The sequence below is a fragment of the Talpa occidentalis genome, unplaced genomic scaffold (assembly GCF_014898055.3).
Source record: "Talpa occidentalis isolate TD23 unplaced genomic scaffold, MPIMG_talOcc4v2.1 talOcc4.9, whole genome shotgun sequence".
In the NCBI taxonomy this organism is placed as follows: Eukaryota; Metazoa; Chordata; class Mammalia; order Eulipotyphla; family Talpidae; genus Talpa; species Talpa occidentalis.
The window spans coordinates 81830915-81856457 of NW_023605305.1; the positions used below are offsets into that span (position 1 = coordinate 81830915).

Below are 25543 nucleotides of genomic sequence, written 5' to 3' on the forward strand. Positions count from 1 at the left end.
TGCTCTTTCTGCAGCGTCCTGCATCCTACAGCTTGCTCCATGACTCCTGTCTGTCACAGTGGTGTGTCAACACAAGTGGCCCTAAACACTGACAATATTTCCTAACTGACTTTGGAGAATAAAGCCTTTTATTTATTAAAGTAGGAATTAGGGCCTCCCCAGTGGTGCAGAGGGTTGAGCGCATGCTGTGAAACTGTCCGTAGCCTCTGCAGCACGGGTTCAATCCTGGCCAGAGAGATACCCACATGGCGGGGCAGAGGTTGCGGACAGTTTCTCCTGTATCACCCACTGCTCCCCTCAGCAATGTTTTTGGTCCGTCTTCTTGTTCTGCTCCCTGCACTGTCTCTGGTGAATCCTCTTACCACCAGCACCAATGGCCTGTACCCCAGCTCTTGTATAAATAAATAAATCTTAAAAAAAAAATAAAGTGGGAAATAATTGTTATTGGAGCTGGAGGACATGTATTTTAGTCCAGGGTGCAAACAGACTCTGGCGGATGGGAAGGCATCACCACAAAAGCACATGGCTCATTGGTGGCCAGATTGGACTCACATCGGAACCCTCTGATAACCACCCTAGACATTTCCCCTAAATTATCACTTTCCTTTCCTGCATGCTGGCTTGGATCCCTTTTCCTCATATTTCCTCAAGTAAGTCAGGGACAAGGATTTGCAGGTGGGAGGGAAATAAAGCATAAATAAAGCATAAAGCAGGGAGACTGAGGAGGACCTGGTGACAGGAAATGGTCGTCTTAGAATGTGAGAAGGTCACCCAGCATTCTGCAACATGGGCGCTTTCTGTGGGAATAGAGTACCATTCTTTCAGGGTTTTCATTTGATAAATCTGCAAACGTTTGTCATACACATCTATCATGTGCCAGATTATGCTGAACCTGTTAGTAACACCTGCACTAGGCGACATGCGTATCGTCAGCATTCCACAGCTGTCAGGAAGACTGGAGACAGCTGGCTAGGCCATTTACCACCCAAGCAGCCTCATGAAGTCCTCCCCAACCTGCCTCTTTGTTCATTCAAAAATGTTCGCTGAGCTCCACCTTCACGGTAGCCTATGAGTGAAGTGCCAGGGACATGCATGACAAGGAGGGTCAACCCCTTAATTGCATGGAGCTTGTGATTTCTTAGAAGGGCTTTCCTAAGTTTTCAACAGTGAAACAGGAGTGAGGGGAAGCAATTTATAATTTAGGAGCACCCTGTTCTCCCTCTGACAGTTGGAACCAGCATGATAGCAAGAAAAGGATAAGAGTGATCAGCTGCTGGATTCATTCTGAAGATAGAGCCACCAGAATGATATAGTTGAGGATGAGAGAAGTCAACCTTGACTGACCAACAGGGTAAATGAAATTGCATTTGCCTGAGAAGGAGGTAACTAGGAAGGGGGTGGACTTGAAGAGCCTTCTGGAGCGTGTTGACAGTGACAGGGTTATGGCTGGAGTCTGAAGTGTCATGCAGGCTATGTGGGCTAGAGTTCCACAGAAATGGTGGGTGGCCAGTTGATGGGAAAATATGGCTTTCAGTGAAATACCTGGATCTAGAGACACATCTAGGGATTGTCAATGAGAATGTAGTATCTTAAGCCTTGGGACTAGAGAGATGTTGTGAGGGGTGTACATGAAAAAGTGTTTAAGAATTGAGTCATAGGATGCTCTATGGTGGGAAATTAGGGTATTGAAAGGTACCAAGAAGGAGTCACCAATGATAACAGCCAAGCTTGCTATCTGAAAAGTCAAGTGAGGGATGTTATTTACAAATGAAGACAAGACTCATCATCTGCTTGTCTCATTTTAGCACCACGTTTGTGTTTAATAAAGATTAGCTGTCTTCCCACATGGAAATATGCCATAGGGAGGAAATACTCATAGGAAGATATCTTTTCTGCTCTGATCTCCCTATAAATTCTAAGTTCCCCTATTAATTAAATAAGCAAATTTGGTTAGTCATATCCTAAAAAAAAAAAAAAAAAAAAAAAAAAAAAAGCCTTCATAAACTATGGCTTTTTCTGATTTTATATGATTCTTTGATTATAATCTGTATCCAAACAGGAATTACATGCTTTTATGCCTATCAGTATTTAATGTATATTCTATTTAGAGATTCTATACCAAATGGCCTTGAATTAAAAAAAAAAAAGAAAAAATTGGATTATTGGATTTTTGCTTTTATTTTTCTTAAGGAATGTCTTGTTTTCTTTTGTGATTGTTTAGACCTGGAAGAGACCTCCATCCTCTGGGACTTGAGGAAACTATCCTGGGACCTGTGTGGAGATTTAAGAAAACTCTCCTTTTGGTGGTGGCCTGAGGAGACATATCTCAACATCAATGTTGCCCTGAAGTTTGTGTTCAAGATTGAAGAAGATTAGAACTGCAAAGGTATGGCCTCGTACTCCAATAGCTTGTTTCCTTTTTAAGCAGATAATGTCTGCAGATACTTCATCATGGTGGTATCCCTTTTCTCCTCTCCCTTATACCTTTTCTCTTTTATTTCTCCCTCTTTTAAGCAATGACCTCTTGTGGTACCAGCTTGCGGGATGTGGTGGGATAAAAATGCAGAGGGAGAAACTGAAGGTGCATTGCATTGTCTCACAATAAAGAGGTGATCAGAGGGCAGTAAGGTAACACCAGGGGAGAGATTTGTGCAGGTGCCTCTGAAATAGGAGACATTTGGGTAGAACTGTGATGAGACTATAGGTCAAGAGATAAGTAAGGTAGTGGTTCTGTCAGTACTCATTTTCCGACACTGCAGGGATCCTTTGGCAAAGCTTTGATTACATGGTAAGGTCTTTGGAAGCACAGTTTTTATTCTTCTTTTGGACACACACATTCATACTCATGCTGGAGCAGGCTCTTAAATTGGAGTCAAAATGTCTCCCCTTTATTTTCCTGATTACAATGCTATTCATGGTATGTGTGTATGTGTGTGTGTACATACATGCATATATGTATTACGTAGTTTGTTGAAGTGTATCTAATTATTCTGTCTCTCCCTAATCAATATATTATTGATGAGACAGGAACAGATGGAGGAGGAAGAGAGAGAACCTTACAGAAATGCCATTCATGGCAAGCCTATTATGAGTCAGGCATTGTGCTAGGAGCTTTGAAAAAAAAAATTCACAAGCACAACTGATAACAACCATCTGGACTAGGGACTTCTGTTCTGGGAAACCAGTGGAGAAAGAAGTGTAAAAGTTTCCTAAGACTGGTAGCAAGGAAGGGTCAGGGGCCAGACTCATTCCCAGAGCTGTGAGAGTTGCCGTCTGTGCTTGCTCATTTACTGCAGACAAGGGTGAGATTGCACACACCACGGGCTGAAGCACCGGCGGAGGGTGTTTTAGCAGCCTGGTGCCACATGACAGGTCCGAGAGAAACTACAGTATCTCTGACAGTTTCATTTATGCATCATTTGCTGTCATTTACTTTCCTTCAGAAAGAAAGAAGCAAACAAAAACAATCCTATGACCCCTAGGCCCTGGGGACTGGGAGGACAAGTAGCTGGGGTGTTGGGTTGATCCCTTCTCCAGGCATCGGAGACACCCAGATTCCATCATCTGCGTGGTAGAGGCCCAGGGCTGGTGAAAATCAGTTAGTTCCAGCCACAGACTTGCTTTCATTTTCTGTCTGAGTTTTCCACTACTGGACAAGTGTGGTATCCCCCCTGAGCTGATAGTGAACAGACCTCCCCCCGGGGTTGAAACACACTTGCTCTTTTTCCTGATTCTCTACCATTTTCCCATATTTATGTGGATATGATCTTGCTCTGGTGTCCTCATTGCTCGTTGTACCTCTGGACAATTGGAGGAAATGTGAGGGGTAGAAAACAATGTCTTCTTTTCTCTTTATTCAGGGGTTTTTTTTTTAAGGAGATAAATTGTTTCCCCCTCTTTGAATCAAAAGAGCATCTTAAAAGCAGTTGAAGTATAAATGCTATCAGGTTTCAAAGGCTAAGTAGGTAATTTAACAGTCAGAAAATACAGTGTACCTTTTTGGAGTCTTTTGTGCAAACATTCTACATAATAGATAGGTGTATGGTTGTGATGGTGTTCTCTGCTCACCCATCCTTGATCTCTTGAAAAGGAAAGCTAAAAAGTTCTTTTCTTTTGGCCCTAAAAACCTAGAAAATCTTAGGGGTTTGGGATGGGATTTGATGGCTGAATTCTTTGCTTTGAGGGTTCTGATCTTTAATTCAAAATGCATGTGTTTGACAAGAATACATACCAAGTTGCCAGCTACATAAGATGTAGACTCAGCACCAAAAGATTTAAAGGACTTGGCCATAAAAATGTTCCTGGTGAGGAGATCCACTGACTTGAGGAAAAGCGAAACTCTCACTGGTTGATGGCCAAGGGTCAAGAAAGTGTGTGCGGTGCATGTTCTTTTTATAAATTAATTAATTTTTTTAAGATTTATTTATACAAGAACTGGTGTACAGGCCGAGGCACGGGAGGGTGAGAGAATTCACCAGAGACAGAGCAGGGAACAGAACAGGCAGACAGACCAAAAGCACTGCTTAGGGGAGCAGCAGACCAAGACAGGGAGGTCTGCCGTGCCATGTGGGTATCTCCCTGGCCACCCAGGAATCAAACCTACACTGCAGAGGCTGCAGACAGCTTCACAGCGCTGTACTTAAACCTGCTGCGCCACTGGGGAGGCCCAAAATTAATTTAATTTTAACTGAAATAATATTGGGGCACCCCCCCATCTGGAATGACCACCACAGTGCCCTCACCACTAACTCAGCCATATTCCACCACCATAGGCCAATGTGCTTCCTTCCCTCTTTGATCTTTCTCCTCCCCTAATGCTCCCCATCCCTTGGTCTTCCAGTTCTGTAGTCAGCTATCTCAGGTTAGTTTCTCAGCTTGTCTTTATCTGACCATTAATTTCATTACTTACTTTATATCCCACGTATTAATAATACCGTCCAGTATTTATCTTTCTCCTTCTGACTTGTTTCACTTAGTATTATTACTTCACGCTTCGTCCATGTTGCCACAAATGTCATGAGTTTATTTATTTATTTTTTTTTTGTGTGTGTGTGTTTGTAGAAGAACTGGGGTGTAGGCCAGAGGTGCAGGGTTGAGAGGATTCCCCAGAGATAGCGTGGAGAGCAGAACAGTTGGATCTACTGAAATGTACTACTGGAAGAGCAGCGGGCGAGGCAGGAGAGGTCTGCTGTGCCATATGTGGGTTAACTCCCTGTATGGAGATAGAACTCAGGCCATAGAGGTGATAGTGCTGAAACTTATCCCCTAGGCCACCAGGGAGGCCTGAGTTTATCTTTTTGGATCACTGAGTAGTATTCCATTGTGATATATACATCTTCTTGATCCACTCATCTGTTTCAGAGTATGTAGTTTGTTTCCATAATGTTATTATAGTAAATAGTGCTGCAGTAAACGTAGGAGTTCAAGATTTCTTTCAAAGTAGTGTTTTTGAATTTCTTGGGTGGCTTTCTAGGAATGGAATTACTGGGTCAGATGGCAGCTCCGTGTTTAATGATTGAGTCTCCGCCACACTGCTCTCCATAAGTGGGGAGCCACTTTGCATTCCCTCCAGCAGTGTAAGAGGGTTCCCTTTTCTCTACATACTTGCCAACCCTTACTGTGTCTGGTCTTTTTGAGATGGGCCATTCTCACAGGTGTGAGACGGTATCATATTGTGGTCTTGATTAGCATTTCTCTAATAATTAATGATTGTGATTTTTTTTTATGGGCCTGTTGGCCATTTTAATTTCTTTCTTGGAAAGGTGCCTGTTTAGTTCTTTGGTCCATTTTTTGATTTGGTCATTTGCTTTGTTTTTGTAGAGTTTTCTAGTTCTTTCTAGATCTTTGATATCAGTTCTTTGTTAGATATATGACAAGCAAATTTTTTCTCCAATTCAGTAGGGTATCTTTTCGTTTTAATTATGGTTTCTTTTGCTGCACAGAAGCTTTTGATTTTGATGTAGTCTGGGCTGTTTATGTACTCTTGTTTTCCTTGCTGTTGAGGATAAATCCCTAAAGGCATACTAAAGCTTATGTCATTAAATGTTTTGCTTATGTTTTCTTCTATGTATTTTATGGTTTCAGATTTTACGTCTAAATCTTTGATACATTTTGAGTTGATTTTGGTGTATGTTGTGAGATGGTGGTCTAATTTCATTCTTTTGCAACTGTCTAGTTTTCCCATCATCACGCTAAGAGCATGTTCTTCATCATGCAGGTGTGTGCAGGTTGCAGGGAGGGAGAGGGCATGAGGCAGCATTTTTGCATTCACCTACCATCAAGCTGCCTAGCTCCTATGGCTGGTGCATTGAGCAGACTTTTTCAGATGTCTTTTCGAGTGAAGACAGTACAAATGAGTTGCTTTGGGACCAGACATTAGAAAAGGCAAATGGAGCTTCTGCATGAAAATGGAAAAGACATTTGATTTTTCTAAGCCTGGGCTGTTCCAAGTATAGTCCATTGCCCAGCAGCATAGGCATCAACTCAGCTTATTAGGTGTGCAAATTCTCAGGTCCCCCCCTCTCCTAGGCTGATTAAATCCAGATCTCTGGGCCTCTGGGTGGGAGGTTCAGGAATCTGTTTTGAAAACAAGCTCTCCAGGTAATTATATGCTTTGCTAAAAGTTAAGAACCTCTGCTACACCTGACCCTACTCTCTTCAAAAAAGGAATTTTTATTATTTTTATCTTCTAAGTATATTTTTAAATAAGGTGACATTGGTTTACAACACTCTGAAAGATTCAGAAACACAGGATCCCACCTTTTCGTGTATATACTACCACATCACACCCACCACCAAGGTTTCCAAAGAGTGGAGTTTTTCCAAAAACCTCAACTAAATAAAACAAAACTTTGGACTATTAAAAATAAGTTAAAATATCTCATGTCTGTAAACTTGGAACATGACAAATATATCTCGTGTGTATCTTTTTGAGCATAAACATATCTACTTATGTGCACATGCATGTGCATTGAAAGGGAAAAAACACTCTTGCAAATAGTCATAAGCAAAATTACTGTTTTAATCCCTGTATTTGAAATCTAGAAAAGTGAAAAAATAGACCAAAATAATACACAATAGTGTTGGAATAACTGCTATCAAAAATAAATGGGGGACCTCCCCTGGTGGTGCAGGCGGTTGAGCACTGCACTGTGAAGCTCTCCACAGCCTCTGCAGCACCAGTTCGATCCCGGCTGGCAAGGGTCCCACATGGTACAGCAGACCTCTCCTGTGTCGCCCGCTGCTCTCCTCAGCAGTATATTGCATTCAGTTTGCCTGTTCTGTTTCCACTCTGTCTCTGCTGGATCCTCTTACCCTCCCGCACATCTGGCCTATACCCCGGTTCTTGTATAAATAAATAAATAAATGTTCTTAAAAAATAAATAAATAAAAATAAATGGGACAGATTAGAATTCTGAAATAGACAGACACAAACACAGTCAATAAATCTCCAAGAGTACCCAAGAAAGCTTCGTGCAACAAAAGAAACCACTCAGTTCAGTGGGCATAGAAAAGCAGCTCCAATATTTAGTGCTGCAAAGATTGGACATTTACATGTAGAATAAAGATTCTGAATCCCTCCCTTCCCCCATACGCAAAAAAACAGAGTGAGTCAGGTTAAATTTGAAAACTCAAAGCTAACCAACAAATGGAGGAAAAATATATTGGAATAACTTTGTAACTTTAGGAGGCAAAGCTTTCTCTGAAAAGGCATAGAAAAACCAAATAGTAAATTTCATGAAAAGTGAAAACATATACTCATCAAAAAACACCACCAAAGAAGTAAAGAGAGCACAGAATGGGAAAAACAGTGACACCCCATATATCTAACACAAACATGACAAGCAACTTTATGAAACAGGACATATAATGGCCAACATACACAGGCAACAGTGGGTGGTATCACCTGTCTTCAGATTCACAAATTGAAGACTCATTGAGATATCTCTCCACTTCTGTCAGTGGGTTAAAATCAAAAGGACTGAAAACACCAAAATTTGAGGATACAAAGCAGTACTGATAGAAGTGTAAAATGCCCCAACCACTATGAAAAATGACCTGGCAGTTTCTTATTAAGTTGTACAACTGTGTACCTCCAAAAGCAAGCAATTCCTATCCTGGGTATTTATCCAATGACTGAAAACCTTTGTCCACACCTCTTCCTCCTGACTTTATTTATAATAACCCAGAGCTGAAAACAGCTCCCATGCTCATCAATATGAAAATGGTTAAACTCTGGAATATTCTTAAAATAGAATACCAGTCAACAATGAATAGGAATGTTGGCTGATAAACATAATGACAGGGAAAAATCTCAAAAATAGACTGGTGAGTGAAATTAGCTAAGCACCAAAAATCATTTTATTTCATTTATATGAAATTATCAACTTCATAACAAATCTGGAACATAGAAACCAAATCACTTCTGCTTCTGGTGAGGGATTGCTTGGTGAAATTTTGTGAAGGAAACATCTGAGGTGATGGAAATTGTTCTGTCTTGATAAGCTTTTATGCAAACTGGTTAAGTGGCCAGTTCACTCAGCATTTCACTATTGTAAATTGTGCGTGAGTGTGAAAATGCATTCAGCAGTTTTAATTGCCATTTATTGAGTTCTTTGTCTAAAACACTAGACTTTATATAGGGGTGTGTGTGTGTATATATATATATATATATATATATATATATATATATATATGCGGGCTAAATTGTTATTCCTAACTTATAAATGTAGAAACTGATGGCTTGAAAAGTAATTTGCCCTAGAGAGTACCCCTTGGTTACAAAAACTGAACTGAAGAGTAAGTGCAATTGACCTTTACCATTATACCTTTGGCATGTAAGTCCTTGCTACTGTTTCATTTCTAGGTCCAAAGTATTCCAGAATGGTCAGTGAGGGGCAGTAATTACTCTTCAATGGGTGAAGTAGTTATTTTCCTGATAGCTTTGAGGGGATTAAAAGTTAGCAAATTTTACTCTCAGGGATCATTACTTTAAAGCTCCTTAATGCATGTCTATTTTCTCAGTGTAATCCCTCTTGACTACAGAACATAATATAAAAAAGGCAGTGTCAGAAATGGTTAAGGTGTGCAATTTAGAAAACACTATGTTGACTGGCAGAGGATCTACATTCACCACTGAGCCCTGGGGTGAGTCCTGGGGCGTGACTGTAGGTTCCTTTATTTCCTGGTTGCGGGCCCAGTGTCAGGTCACCATGCTGACCTCTTAGCCTCTGACTCTTCAGTTGTTGGGTGTGGATGATTCTCATGCCTCCTTGATAGAGTTAGAGAGATGATTAATGAAATTATGCTTGCAAAATGCTAGCGTGTGCTGGTTCTTTATAATCTCTAAGTGCTAAGGTTTGGTTTTAGAGATCACAGAGGCCATGGCACTCCTATGCAAGAACATCACATTATACTCTATTATACATGGCCTCCCCTGAGTCCCTGGGTATATCTATGCGATCATTTCACTTTAGCTTAGAGCAAAATACTGTAGTTTTCTAAAATCTGTATCCATTTCATTATAAGAATTTGGAACCTCTGGAAGAAGTTGACCTTTATTCCAACCCCCTCCCCACCTGCACCCCCAGTGCATTTAATTAATATGCAGGAAATGGTATTGAGGAAAATTGTCCTTAAATGTAGATGTTACATTTTATCTGTCCAGAGTGATTGAAAGGAAGCCTGAAACTATGTAGCATGTTTCAGGGCTATCAGCAAGGTTAATTGTCTTGAGAACTCTAAAGAGCTAAATTCTTCCCTGCACCTTAGGTCTTAATTTAGCTCTGCTGTTTTAATGTCTCAATTTCCATAGCAAAATTTAGAGCTGGAGAAATGACAAATTTGTACAAGCTAACAGTATATTTCCTATAAAGTACAAATTACTCAGTGCCAGCCTGCTATATAAGTGAAAACTGGTGCCGTTTGTAAAAACATGGATGAAACTGGAGGGTGAAATAAGTCAGAAGGAGAAAGACAAATAATGGATGGTTTCACTCATCTGTGGAATATAGAGAAACAAAACAGGGTCAGACAACACCAAATGAAAAATAAAGCCTAGACATAGGACTGTAACACTGAGGCAACCAGAGCAGGTAGGGCCAAGGGGGGTGGGGAGGGGAGGGGAGGGAGAGGGTGCCTGGTGCTTTGGTGGTAGGTGTGGTAAAGAGGGTAGAACCCTCTCTTTTTTGGATAACAAAATTTCCCTTGTTATCAAGGGGAAATTAAAAGCTTTCCCCCATATCCTCGCCAACACTTTTTGTTGCTAGTTTTTTTAATATGGTGTGAGATGGTATCTCATTGTAGTTTTGATTTGCATTTCCCTGATCACAAGTGATGATGCTCAGTGAAATAAGCCAGAAAGAAAAAGAAAAATATCAGATGGTCTCATAGCAGGAATTTAGAAAACCTAAATAAGGGACCAGGAAAAAGACTAATTATAATAAAGAAAAAATCATAATCAACAAGCAACTATAAACCAGAGACACACTAATGGGGGGGGGATTAGGGCCAAAATAAGGGGGGTGGGAATTGTACAGGGAATATAACCAAAATGAAAATGCATACATTGTGCAAAAATGAAAAATGATGTAAGAATTATATAAAATAAAATACAAAAAAAGCAAAAAAAAAAAAAAAGCTTTGCCCTCCTTTGCCCTCCTTTTTCTTTTTTTTAATTGAGGTAACCTTGTTTTACATTGTTGTTGGTATTTTGGAAGTATAGGGTAGCCCTTTTTATGCTTTCTGTGTATTTCACATACAAGTGACATCGCCTGGTATTTGTCTTTCTCCCTCTGACTTAATTCACTTAGCAGCATCCCTTCCAGCTCTATCCGTGTTGCTGTGAATGGCACAAGTTTGTCTTTTTTGATCCCTGAGTAGCATTCCACATCTTCTTGATCCACTCATCTGTTTGAAAAGCTGTTTTTGAGTGTAGTTTTTGTCATCATTTCTTATCTTTGCCACTAAGTGTGGGAAGGTGTGCAACTCTGGGGTACGTGTTAGATAATGTTGAGGGTGTGTGTGTGTGTCTGTTTCCCCCTTTGGGGTTATTCTCATTGATGAAGTCTTAAACTGGTGTTATGCAATATTGGTATTTGTATTGACTCGCTTCTGTGTTTGTCTCTTGGCTTTGGCTGTGAAGATGATAGTGTTTATTTTTCCAGTGTCTCCTGGCATATCAGTGGGACTATGACTGATTAGCAAGTCCTGTGACGACCCTTCTCTAATGGCTTTCTTCTGCCCTCACCGAATGACATTCATAATGGGTGAAATTGTCTCCTCTGACAATAAATATCTTGCTGTCATCAGGAGAATCATTTCTTTGTGAGACGAGAACACTCCTTCTGGGGAGTCCAGAGTGTTACCCCACAGTCGACTCTATTCTTTTATTTCACCAGCGAATGCTGAGCCGTCCACACCCTGTCACAGGGCAGCCATGTCTGCTACTTGACGTCTGCATGGCACTTGTCTGTCCTTCTGAGGCTCAGTTTCCTCATATGTCAAATGAGAGTTTGGGTCAGATAAGCCAGAGAATATCCTAGATTTTAACAACTATTACAGTTTCATTTAATTTCAATCAATTTCTAATTAATGGTGATCCAGTGACATTCTTTGGATGTGCTTATCTGAAAGGGCACAGCTATTTGTAAGGATTATTTCGAAAATGGAATATGAACATCCGAAGAGATTGACCCCCCCCCCACAATAATAAGAATTCTATGAGACCTCGTGCTGAATTTTAGCTTTGCTCTGTGTATGAGGTGTTATAATACCCTTCAGAAAGTCTCCTTTTGGATACCACATCACTTTTCCACTCTGCCTTCTAGTGATCTTTTTTGTTTCAACCCCCACTGGAAGCTCTTATGAGATCCTCAGACTTTACAAAAAAGAATCTTAACAGCAGAAAGGTTAAATAATTTTCTTAAAACCCTTGATCTGGGCCCACTGATCTTGTGCCCTTAAGATGCACGTAATGGGCCCAACTCTATTCACAGGATTTTTTATCCTGCCCTAAAGCACCCCTACTGAATGCTCCCTGCTTTAATATTTGTTTCTACTTCAGAATGTGGTAGCCTGCTTTTACTTTTATTTCTTGTTTCTAATCCAAACAGCTCCCATTTTAGGAACAGTCTCCTTCTGACAGTTCTAAAGAAAAGATTTGAGTATCTCCCCTTGAGCATTATGTTCTGTAGTCTGTTTGTTTACTTGGGTTGAATTTTACTCTAGGCCCCTGAAACGAACAAAATCTGAGCTGCTGCTGTGTTCAAAATCTTGCACAGATTTGGGCTTTATTTGCCAGGTTAACACACACACACACACACACACACACACACACACACACACCCCATAAACAAGGATAAAATGGCCATTTTAACTTTTTCTTACAATTGGACAACCCTTGTTTTTATAGGTAGAAAAATATAACTTAAAAGTCTATATAGGGCATATTCATATCCACAAGTGATGTCTGGGAGAGAATTTCTCTTCCCTTCTCTTCTCCTTTGCTTTGCTGTCCAACCCATACTCATTTGGTCATTTCTTTCTCATGATACTTTACTTCTCAGAGTCTCACCCCATCACTGTCTTCATACCCAGCCTGCATTTTGGAGCTTATCCATGCCCACCCCATGGGTTGATTAAATGGGAATAAATGTGAGGGGGCTTTGAGATCTGTAACCCCCTGGCCATGGTCTCTCCATGACATCCCAACCTTTTTGCCTCTACTCTTTCTCTTCTCTCCCTGCACTCTCATCACCACCCTTTTCACCACCTACAGCAAACTCCATTGTCCTAGAAAGGTGAGATTCACACCAAAACCCCTTTGCACCTGCTGCTCCTTTTGTCCACAGAGTCCAAGCCCACCTTTCCATGCCCTAGCTGCCCCCCCCCCAAATTCTGGAAAATCCATCATTTTTACTTCCCAATTCACTGGAAATCTTCTGGCAGTCCCTTGAGTCATTTGTCATTTGTGCTGACATACATCAAATGTATTGCCTTTTATACTTGCATTTAATACTTGTGTTATCCTTACTATTCTTCTCTTTATGAGAACTATATTTGTTGTGATGAAGAGAGGTCACTGTAACTGAGTCTGTAATCATTCTCCTTTACTGAAACACAACTTTTTCAAGACAGACATACTAGTTTTGATGGAAGTATTTTGTAGTTCCAAGCTCTCTGGCAAATATTGTAGTAGGAACTCAAGAACTGTTGGGATGGTGGGAGATGAATATATTACAGAATGAGTTTATTTAGCTTTAGAAATATTTCGTTTTCTCTTGGTTGTTGGCTCTTCTTCAATTCTCTCATTCTTTTATGTTTGGTTGATGTGATTCATTTTGGTTTGACTTCCTATTTGCTTCTCTTGATATTTCTATCTATATTATCTATTTTAAGGGGTTTGTACCCTTATTTGTCTCCTACCTACAATATCTATTCTTTTTTAGGATTTATTTATTCATGCATACAAGAACTGGGGTACAAGCCAAATGCATGGGAGGGTGAGAGGATTCACCAGAGACAGAGCGGGGAACAGAACAGGCAGACTGACTGAAATGCACTGCTGAGGGGAGCAGCGGGCAAGGCAGGAGAGGTCTGGTGTGCCATGTGGGATTCTCGCTGGCTGGCCGGGATAGAACCAGTGCTGCAGAGGCTGTGGACAACTGCACAGTGCTGTGCTCAACTGCCTGCACCAGCAGGAGAGGCCCTACAATATCTATCCTTTTTTTTTTTTCCTTAAAGAAAATTCCTTTTTTTTTATATTTATTTATTTATTTATTTATACAAGCACTAGGTACAGTCAGAGGTGCAGGAGGTTGAGAGAATTCACCAGAGCCAGAGCGAGCGGGGAACAGAGCAGGCAGAAGGACCAAAGTGCACTTGTGAGGGGAGCAGTGGGCGGCTGGAGAGGTCTGCGCGCCATGTGGGACCCTCCTCCGGTGGCCGGGGAGCAGCCGGGAATCGAACCAGCGCTGCAGAGGCTGTGGGCAGCTTCGCAACCCAGCGCTCAACCGCTGCGCCACCGGGGAGGCCCTACAATATCTATTCTTAATACCTAAATTTTCTATATAGCTCTGTGCTTTGCAACCTTATGTACCTCCTTCTCATTCTCGCCAGCCTATAGTTAACACACACCTGGTACAGGTGTTACTTTCCTCCTCACCTGTGCTCTTGTCAGGCATCAATAATCAATCCCAGTCCAGGAGCCCTAAATCCTTCCGGTACACCACTCCAGAAAATAATTAATGTTGATGTGGAAGAGAAGACCTATCACTGTTTCTGTCCTGCAGGGTCGTCCCACTATAAATTGCAAAGCCTTCAGTTACTTTTTCCTATGTTGGGAGAGAACACTTACTGTAAGCAGTCTTTTCCTTCCTTACCTTCAAAGTACAATCCTTTACTTGAGATATATGAGTCTTTTCTTAGGATTTCAAAAAAGTTTAGCAAATACGAGACTTAATCTACTAGACTTCAGAAGCCATGAAGCATTTCTGCAACATTTTATCCATATGTCTGTAGAGTCATTCATAGTTTACCTTTTTCCATAAAACATTGCTAATATCCCTGGAGGCTTCTGGGGTTTAAAAACATTTATTCTTTTAAGAGATCATTTATTTTAGCTTTCTGAAAGTTGGATTTGGTGGCAGTGACCTTCTGATGGTGTTTTCTTCCAGGTGTTGTCTTATCTACAAATAACATTTTGATGTCATTATTATTGGTCTAACAAAGAATCTAGAAAAGTCTGATGAAAAATTGATTTATAACCATAATAAAGCTGATGGAAACTCTCTATGCTAAAACTACAGTCAAATCCTGGTGGTCACTAGTTTTCTGACATTTTTCTTCAGTCACATTGCATTTTATCAGAATTTTTTAATGAAACCTTGCAATTTCTTGCCAGAAAAAAAGCTATTTATAAATAAACATCTTCTAACTAAAATGTCAGGATGTGTTTGGAGCCATGTAAGTTCATCCATGGTTTGAAAATTGCAAACCCATTTGGTGGAGATTAGAGGATATAGTGACCCTAACGTTAAGTAGTGAGTCTATGCTCAATCTCCTTTAGGGGATAAGATACACACCTAAAATGTAAAGGCAATTTAAGGTCCCACATCAGCGAATGTGTGAGTAGAAGGAAACATTGTATATCTGAGATTGTAGTTGAGAATTATGGGACAGAACTCAAGCGGATGGTTCTGCTTCCTTCTACTTCTAGTTAATGGGTCAATCCCCATTGGTGAGAAAAATGGAAGTGGGTGAAACGAGATTCTATGGCAAAGCATCTTTGGGGGATATGTAAAGGAAATATAATTTTTTGAGATTTATTTATTTATGCATAAATAAATTGAGATTTATTTATTTATGCATAAATAAATTGAGATTTATTTATTTATGCAAGAGCTGGGGTACAGGCCAGATATGTAGGTGGTGAGAGGATTCACCAGAGACAGAGTGGGGAACAGAACAGGCAGACTGACTGAAATACACTGCTGAGGGGAGCAGCAGGCAAGGCAGGAGAGGTCTGCTGCGCCATGTGGGTCACCTCCCTGGCTGGGGATCGAACTTGTGCTGCAGTGGCTATGGATAGCTTCACAGTGCTGACACTTAACCCCTTGCACCACCAGGGAGTCCCCAGAAATATAATGTTTTAATATGAAACACCTCTTAGTAAAGACATAAGAGAAAACTACTCACAGAGATGCTGAGATTGGGTGATGTGATAAAGTGCTGGCTTGAAGGAAGAAAGGAGCAAAGTGGGTTCAATGAAGATCCCGCTAAGGCTGAGTCTCAATATGGCTCGTCTCTCCTCCATAACTTCCCCTGAACTGAGCCAATAAGAACATTTCTCCCCTATACAAAACCAAAACAAGCAAACAAACAATAAAACAAACCAACCAGCAGACTGTTGTCTGAAGACATAGAGCATAGAGTTAGAACTTTCATTTGGATGGCTGTCCAAGTGAGGCCTTCTCCTGATGCCCTTCAAGTATTCACACCCACAGAACCCCCCCAGCCCAGCTGGAGGGGGTGTTCATGAGAGGGACCCAGGGATAAGACACGCCTGTTTGTGAAGAAATTACGTACTGGGCTCATTTTATCACAATTCGACTATATGTGATGGACAAGAACATTGAGAAAAATAATTTAATTACCTGTCATTTCACTCTTTGGGGATGTGTACCAGGTAGACAGTGAGAGGAGAGACAGAAACTGGCTAAGTTAGTGGTGTCACTTCCTTTAGCTGTGCACAGTGCCACTGTCTATCTCGCTATTGAGTAAACTCTATTTGGATATGTTAAATGTCTTAATAGATTAAAAATACATAAAATAATTATTTGATGTGGCACTTAATTTGTTTTCTGATCTAGAGGAAGAGCTTTGGGACATGCATATTGTAGAATACTGGATAAGTTTCCCCTGGCATTTAAAGGATTGCTTTCACTAATTCATGAATTTTGCTTCAAATTCAGGAGGTGCTAGATGCTAACCCATATGTAACATGACTCCACTATAAAAAAAACTGAGGTTATTCCACCTGCAGTTAAAATTTCACTCTTTTCCATTCATTTTTATAATCAACTTTTGTGAGAGATCAGAATTTAAGTGTATAGTTTAATTTTTTGTATTTTTTTTAAAGATTTTATTTATCTTTGCTTAGAACTGGGGTACAGGCCAGAGGTGCAGGCAGTGAGAGGATTCACCAGAGTCAGAGTGGGGAACAGAACAGGCAGGCTGACGAAATGCACTGCTGAAGGGATCAGTGGGGGAGACAAGAGAAGTTTGCGGCATCATGTGGGTTAGCTTCGTGGTTGGTATTAAACTCAGGCCTTCATGGTCATAGCACTGAGACTTAACACCTAGGCCATCAGGGAGGCCCCTGGTTTAAATTTTGATAGATGTATATATACACTTAGTTAACCACTGCCTCAATCAGTTTAGAACAAACCCATCAGTGGGAAGTTCAGTCAACCCTGATGTTTTCTCTTATATCTGAAGCAAACAGTAATCTCCCTTAATATTTTATAACAATGTACAGAGAGGTTATAGTCTCTTATATCTGGTGTCTGATGATTTGGAGACACATCCATGTTCTCATGGGTATTATTACATAATTCATCATCATCGTCATCACTGTTATTATTATCTTTTTATGAAAATATTATATTTTTTGTTCATTTTCTTTTTGGACAACTGGGGCCGTTCCAGTTTGGGAATATTAAGAATCGTACTATTGGGCCTCCCCAGTGGTGCAGTGGTTGAGCGCTGGGTTGCAAAGCTGCCCCAAGCCTCTGTGGCACCGGTTCAATCCCCGGCTGCTCCCCGGCCACCGGAGGAGGGTCCTGCATGGTGCACAGATCTTTCCTGCCGCCCGCTGCTCCCCTCAGCAGTGTACTTCAGTCCTTCTACCTGCTCTGCTCCCTGCTCTGGCTCTGGTGAACTCTCTCACCCTCCCGCGCTTCTGACTGTACCCAGTGCTTGTATAAATAAATAAATAAATAAATACATAAATAAATAAATCTTAAAAAAAAAATCATACTATTATGAACAATTGTAAACAAATTTTTATGCTACATACGTTTTATTATCTTAGGGATAACTCAAATGAGTAGAATTGCTGAGGAATGGGGTAGGTACATACTTGCTTTTACAAGGTAGATTACCCCTACTTTATTTTCCCATAAGTGATATATGAAAAATCCAGTTGTTCTGTCTGCCTCTCTATTTTTGTCTTGTCAGCCTTCTTAATTTTCAACGTTCTAGTCAATATGAAATGGTATCTATGCTTGTGTTAGTTTGCATTTCCCTGTCAGCTAATGATGTTAAGCCCATTTGTTTGTATTTATTAGCCATTTGTATATCTTTGTAAAGAGCCCATGTCTTATGTCCAATTGTTTTCCAAGGTTGGAGGGGACTGTCCTCTTAATGGCTGAGTTATAGCAGCTCTTTTAATGCTGGATAAAATTTCTGTGTCTTTTAATAGCTCAGATCATTTCTTTCAGGCTGTTTCTTGACTTTTCATTTTTCTTAATGATGTCTTCTTAAGGGCAGAGGTTTTTTTTTTTAATTTTCATGGAGACACATCTTCACTTTCAGATATAATCTTGCTTTTTCTATATGAGTAACCTTTGCCTGACTTAGCATCATAAAGGTACAAAAGTTTTAGAAGAAACTTTTTAGCTCTAGTTTTAGCTCTAGTTTTTACATTTAGGAGATTAAATTAATTTTTTGTACTCTTTTTATTTTCAAATTCAAGTCAATAGCTGTCAGTTTCATCAAAAGTCTAGGAAGTTTGCCCTACTCTCCGCAAAGGCCATCCTTCTGGGGTGGCACGTTGCTCTGCCCATCCTACCTCCAACCTGAGCAGTTATTTTCAAGCATGTAGTCTCTGTTGGAGTGTGGTATTTGAAGTGCCTTTTGAATCTATATTTCAAGAATGGTATGTATTTGTCTAACTGGACAAATCCTGTCATTGTATCAAGAGTAGAGTTTGGCAATGTCCTTCTATATTCCAATTATAACTGGAATTTTCATTCTTCCAACTTAAATTTAAAAAAATTGACAGACTTATGAATAATACCAATAGCACAGGAGAATAAAGCATAATCATGGAAAACAAGTACTACAAATACATCATGTATAACCACAGCAAAATTAGACAATGTGAAGAGTGTTTTTAAAATCCTCTTACAAGTATCCTTGAATATGTAAAAATGATAATCCATTCATAAACAAGTACAGAAAATTTAAAAAATGGGCAATTAGAGAATAAAAGGTCTCTTGAAAAATAAATATTACTGTTCTTAATTAATGAAAGACTTGAAAAATACATTGCAAATCTCCTAGGACAGAGAAAAAAGATTATTTAGTAGAAATGAGTGAAATATAATAGGTGGATGTAGAGGTCCTTTATCTCATTTAAAGAACTCATGGAGATACCAGATGCAGTTGGATAGTTGGATGTTTAGAATCAAAGAAATTTTAATTTATATATCATGAGCCACATGAGATATGAAAAGTAAACAAATACTGATATATTATCTTTGATATTTAAATGCTAACACTAAATGGATCTTAAAAACTTTTGGAAGAAAAGAAAACCTCATACAAAAAGATATGTTTTTAATTTTATTTATTTATAACTGTATTGTTTTTATTGAGGTTATGGGAATCAAAGGCAAAGATGTGAATAACTTAAACAAAATGGAAAGATAAGATTCTCCCTCTATGTTGCTGCAAATATCATGAATTTAACTATTTTGATCACTGATAGTATTCCATTATGTATGTATACCACATCTTCTTGATCTGCTCATCTGTTATTGGTCACTTACTTTGTTCGCATGTCATGGCTCTTGTAATAGTGCTGTAATAAACCTAGGTGTGCTGGTTTCCTTTCAAATTAGTGTTTTTGTGTTCTTTGGGTAGATACCTAGGAGTGAAATTGCTGGGTTATATGGCAGATTCATATTTAGTCTTTTGAGAAACACCTAGAAGGGGTTATGCTAAGCAAGATAAGCCAGGAGAGAGATAAATACTAGATGGTGTCTCTTATATGTGGAATACAGAGAAGCCAAACAAAGGGTCAGACAAAGACAAACAATAAAACCAACCCTTAAAAGCTGGCCACTGACCTTAGGCATCCAGAGGTGGGGAGGGGTAAGAACTGGAGTGTAGGGGAGAGCACAATGGACTATGATGGAGGACTGGCTGCTTCTGTGGCGGGAGAGCTAAAGATACTCCACATGAGGGGAGAACTCTTTTATTGTCAAAACACAAAGATGTAAAACCAAGGCTTCCCTGGTGGTACACGGGGTTAAGCGTCAGCACTATGAAGCTATCCATAGCCACTGCAGCATGAGTTTGATCCCTGGCCAGAGAGCTGACCACAGGGCGCAGCAGACCTCTCCTGCCTCACCTGCTGCCCTTCTCAGCAGTGTATTTCAGTCAGTCTGCCTGTTCTGCTCCCCACTCTGTCTCTGGTGAATCCTCTTATCCACCACATCTCTGGCCTACACTCCAGCTATTGTATGCATAAATAAATAAATCTTTAAACCCCCAAAAACAAAGATGTAAACCAAGGGTACTGATGTAGTTTTGGAGTCAGTGGGTTTGGAGTTCGGGGTCCTTGGGTTCACTCTGGAAAAGTTTCACCAGAGCTCCCCTTTCAGGGATATGCAGTGAGTTTCCCAGGCAAATTTCTCCATGAGTCAGAGACGTTAGTTATATTTAAAGAGCGAATTTATTAGGGAAAGAGGCAGAAGAATAAAGGAAACTTATATAGATACAATTGGCAGAAAGGGATGCCCTAAAAGGGACAGGTTTGCTGAGAGAGGCCTGCATGGTTGCAGGCGGGAGGCCTTGAGGAGAGCTGCTTCCACTGAGGGAGGTCAGGAAGAGAAGTCCAGGCATGGTACAGGTCAAGGACCACCAGGAAGCTGCTGCCCTGCAGAGGGACAGAGTTGGTGAAAAGAGGCACCTGCATAGTCACAGGTGGGCGGCGAGATTTCTGCCCCAAGCCTGTGCAGCAACTGCACTGATATAGTCTCTTTCTGTCTGGGAGGGGCTCACTCCTTGTGAGCCATTGGATTAGTTGCTGATTTTGGATAACTATACAGAATTTGAAAGGGACAGAGATTCCACAATGGGCTTAATCTTTGGGGTCTATTGGGCTCAATCGCCATGTCTTTACCCTTGGGCCTAAAGGCACTCCCTACAGTAGTCTGATACTTTGTAATCTAGGCATTGGAGCCTAAGGATCTTAGTTTCCATAGCTGTGTCAAAGGCTCTGCTAATCTCTTCTGCCCCCATTTCCTTGTGTGAGCCAAGTTTCTGGTTTTGTGGTGCCTCCTTTTCAGTTTTTTCTATTCCTGTCCTCCATCAGGTACTTCAAATATAATTAAAAATATATAAAATTATAATTAAAAAAAGATTTTCCCCCTTTGTTACAGGGCAGCCCCGACATAAAACGGGTTGCCTGGCTGTGGGTCTTCACCCGCGCGCATAAAAGGGACTTATTAATACTCCACTACAGGCACACACAAAAGGTTAATAAAAGGCTTATTTACAAGGGAAGGGGAAATGAGGAAATGTACAACTCAGGGAGAAAAAAGAGAAATAAAGTCTTTAATGCGTCCTACCCTATCCGCCGACCTGGAAACCCAAAGGCACTCTGAGAGCTGGCTGTGAGCTGCGAGGTGACGGAGAGGCAAAAGGGAAGCCCCCCAAGGCCCACGTGTCTGATTTTTATACCAAACCTGGCTTCTTAACTCCACCCTCAGGTTCCAGCAACCTTCCCTTTAGTGGTGATGGGATTTGTCTTTCCCAATGTCCTGATGATTTTGGTCTGGAGTGGGGGTGGAATTCACGAAGCCTGTATGGAATTAGCTCAGGACATCCTTTCACCCTAACACCTTGAGATTAATGTAAGAAGACAAAGGTTTAGGATATTACTCAGCATTATACATAACCAGAGAAGAATAAAACAGAAACAGGAGACTAAGTCAAAGTGCTTACATTTCATAGAAAGAGTTAATAGATAATATACTAAAATGTAATTTATGAGAGAAAAATATAATCCTCAGAAGGAGCATTAGTGTTGTTCCACTAGCAAGCTGAACCCAAAGTAAAATATGATTGGTTACTTCTGTGAAGTCTGTTGTCTGTCTGGAGAGGTGTTGGGTTCAGAGGGCAGGGTCTAGGGTTAACTCAGGGAAAAGTTTCATCAGAGCTCCCCACAGAGCAGCATGTGACAAGTTCCCATGAGGAGAGATGTTCAGTTATACCCAAAAGGGCAGGTTTATCATAAGCCTGAAGAGTAAAGGCTGGTTGCACAGACTCAAGCAGGCAGAAAGAGCTGCCCCAAAAGGGACAGGTTTGCTAAGAGAGAGGCCTGCGCGGTCACAGGCAGCAGCCTTGGGCAGAGAGCTACCTCTGCTGCTTTGCAAAGGGAGAAGGTTGGTGAAGAGACACACCTACTTAGGTACAGGTGGCCAGAAGGGCTGCTGCTCCTCACCAGTGCAATTATTGTACTGATGGAGTCTTTTTCTCTTTGAGAGGGCCTCGTTCTTTTGTGGAGTTGTTAACTTTTGTTAACCTAATTACTTCTAAGATGTGACTAGGTTGATTTGTAAGGACCAGTGATTCTCTATAGTGGCCTCCATCTCCACATCCCACCTCTGCTCTGTGTCTCAGGATACTTTTTCTATAGCATCTGATACTTGCTATGACAGTTGGTGCCTAAGGATTTTTCATTTCTTTTGTCTGGTTTAACAACTGTGTTAGTCAACTCTACCCCCACCTCCAGCTTTTGGCCTTGCATGAGCCAATTTCTGGCCTTGTGATGCCTCCTTTCCAAATTTTCTGCTCCTAACCTCCATCAGAGTCCAAGTGGGAAAAGTGAAGAGGTCAACTGTTGTTTCCACACATGATCCTGCCTTCTGTTCTGAGCTTCTATTCTTTTAGAGAAAACATTTTAAAAAAAGGAATCCACCCTGTCCTCAGCAGGTAGATGCCGACTGAGCCTTAAAGTCTGTTTTATCTAACTGCACAACATTTAAAAAAGTATAATTGTAACTCTTATCTAAATATATAACTTACATGTCAAGGGTTTATTCAAGTCATTAATGAAAAGAATAATGGGCAGAGAGTAAAGCTGGGTCAAAGAGCTTTTAAAGTAACAGAATAGCTGTAGGCCAGCTAAAAAGTTGCTTGGAAGTGAATTGTAATTAGAAACAAAACATTAAGAGCTAAAGAGAAATTGAAAGGAACTTGAAATGATTTTTTGTACAGTCCACATGCCAACACCTGCCTTCTCTGAGTATGAGCTCTAATGAAATAGTAAGTAGCAAAGTTGAACAGTGGTGCATTTTCTGCCAGGCTATATAATCTTTGGGTAGTTTGTTGAACTTAGAAACAAGTCTCTTAATTGCCAAGTTTTAGAAAACTTTTGTTTCTATAAAAGGTTCAGATTTTATCTCATGGAAGTTTCTCTGACCCTCTCTACATGATTCCTCTCTCACCTACTTTGTGTTTTCACAGCTTGCTTCTATTTTGGAGCTAACATTTTTTAAATGGTTCATTGTTCTTTCCAAGTCTTCTGGGCAAGGGCCTCATACAACACAAAATCTCAAGATGTTTGTTGTATTCCTGATTTAACTTGAAAATGTTATTGGGTGTCTTTATAATGCAGACATGGAAAAAATAGAGATGGGAACACTGGAGGAGAAAGATCAACAAGCCACCAGCTGAAGTGAAAGCTGAAATCTGAAATCTGCAAAATGTGTTGATGTGGCAATTTGCAAGTTGTTCAGTAATAGCTGGGAGAAATTTTGCCTTTTAATGCAGCACATTCAGATGTTAAAGGGTATAGAATTTGCATAGAAATTCTGCCAGGTTAAATGGCTTACTGAGGCCTGATCTCTTTCTGGTCTTTTGTCAACCTTTCCTATTAAACCCAAATTCACTTCAGCAGAAAACAGAAGTGGGGGGTTGGCAGTATCTGGAAGAAATTGTCCTCTTAGTTCATACCTGGAGCTAAGAAATGGAGGCACTTGTACTGTTCTAAAACCTTATTCATGAACTTTTTTCTATTACTGGGAAGTTCTCTCCCATACAGACCAAGAGCAAATGAAGTAGAAGAAACTGATAGGGATTCAAACTCTGTCAGTTTAGATCCTTATCTCACCCTGGATGCCACTAGTTGTAAACCTTCTAATGTATTTAACCAACAGGATGATAGGGCCCAAAGGTTCTGTTAAAGAGAACTGGTCAAAACCTGTTCAGAATTCCAGTGTGAGCCCTGCCTCCCCAAACTAAGCCAGTATTTACTGGGTTATTGGGAAAGTCATGATGCATTTTTGCTTGAAAAACATAGAAAACACATGTCATGACTTTTCTGACAATCCAATATATCAGCAGCCTTAAGACCCAAGGTGATATTTTCCTCGAAATCCATACTCACTCTGAGTGTGCACTACCACCCACAATAAAGCTTCACTTATGATTTGCCTGCATAGAAGTCAAGAACATCTGGGGTCTCTTGACATCCTCAGGCCCAATCACAAACAGCCCCTGGGAAGTGGGGTGCCTTTTGTCTTGGTGTGTTTTAATGAATGCTTACTGTTTCTGTCCAACTTGAAGAGTCTAAAGTCTTGCCCTAAAGAGATTAGAAACAACTGGCCCTTCATCAAACTAAAAATCCTGTGCATGGCAAGAGGAACACCACTGAAACTAAGACGCCCTACTGAGAAGAACATATTTTCACATGCTATCTCTTGACAACAAAACAAAACTATAAAAAAGAAATGGGCAGAAGAGCTTAAATAGGGACTTCTCCCAAAAAAAGAGAAACAACAGGCACATGAGAAAATGCCCATCATCACTTAATCAGGGAAATGCAAATCAAAACCACAGTGAGATACCACCTCATACTAGTGAGAATGGCCCATATCAAAGGACTAGAAACAAGTGCTGGCAAGGGGGTGAAGAAAAAGGATCACTCTTACACTGTGTGTGGGAAAGTAGACTGGTCCAGCCCCTTTGGAAAACAATATGGGGGTTTCTCAAAATACTAAAAAACAGATCTACTGCATGATCCAGGAAGTCCACTCTTAGGTATCTACCTAAAGATGCAAAAACACTAATTAGGAAGGTTATGTGCAATCCTATGTTCATTGCAGCACTACTTATGTTATAGGACAGGGAGAGGGGTAGCCCAAACCCCGCAAACCTGCCTATTCTAAATGGGTTCTGCCATCCGCCGCATCAACACAAAACATATGACACTTTAATGGGAAGGATCTTTAATAAAAACTAGGAAACAATACAGGTGAGGCAAAGAGTCTAGTTTCTAAATGAAGCACCCAAAGTTACCCATCCCCTCGTGGGTAAAACTCCATCCATATGGGGTCGGCCCAGAGCAAGGCCCCAAAGCCTGCCACAAGTCTAAAACATCTTCCAGTGGGGACCCACAGAAAAGGGTCACAAACAACCGGACAAGCCCGGAAGGAAAAGAGCAAAATCAACATCCAGATAAAAGCTGCCATTGTCACCTCCCCACGGGTCTCACCCACATCTGTGTCACCCAGTCCACGACCAAAAGACAAGCGCAGTTTCTTCACATGTCTCTAGGCTCCACGCGCCTCCTCCAGGTCTCCTTGCTCCATCCTGCTTCCTTTCTTCCTCAGTCTCTTCTCCCGCTTCTCCTCTTCCTGCTCAGCTCCACCCTCCCTTGGGAGGGGCAGGGAACCTCCCCCTTTCCTGGGGACCACCCTGTTACACTTACAGTAGTCAAGTTATGGAAACAACATAAGTGCCCAAAGTCAGGTGAGAAGATCAGGAGGATGTGGTCTATATACACTATGGAATATTGCTCAGGTATAAAAATAGATTAGCTGATGCCATTTGCAGCAACATGGATGGAACTGAACAGGATGATGCTAAGCTAGGTAAATGAAAAGGAGAAAGACAAATACCGGATGGTGTCGTTCCTCCCAGGGAGGTGCTAACCTGCCATTTTCCAAACATGCAAGGCATGTGTGGA

At 40.8% G+C, this 25543-nt stretch overlaps 1 protein-coding gene across 3 annotated transcripts in view; it reads left to right on the forward strand.

The window, feature by feature from the left end:
* The window catches only part of SGCD (sarcoglycan delta), a 925354-nt gene that overhangs the window by 363600 nt on the left and 536211 nt on the right, over positions 1-25543 (forward strand). For all 3 annotated transcript variants that reach the window (XM_054691428.1, XM_054691429.1, XM_054691426.1), the window contains one exon: positions 2222-2386. The gene's annotated coding sequence lies outside the window, so the exon portion shown is untranslated. The remainder of the gene's footprint in view (positions 1-2221; positions 2387-25543) is intronic.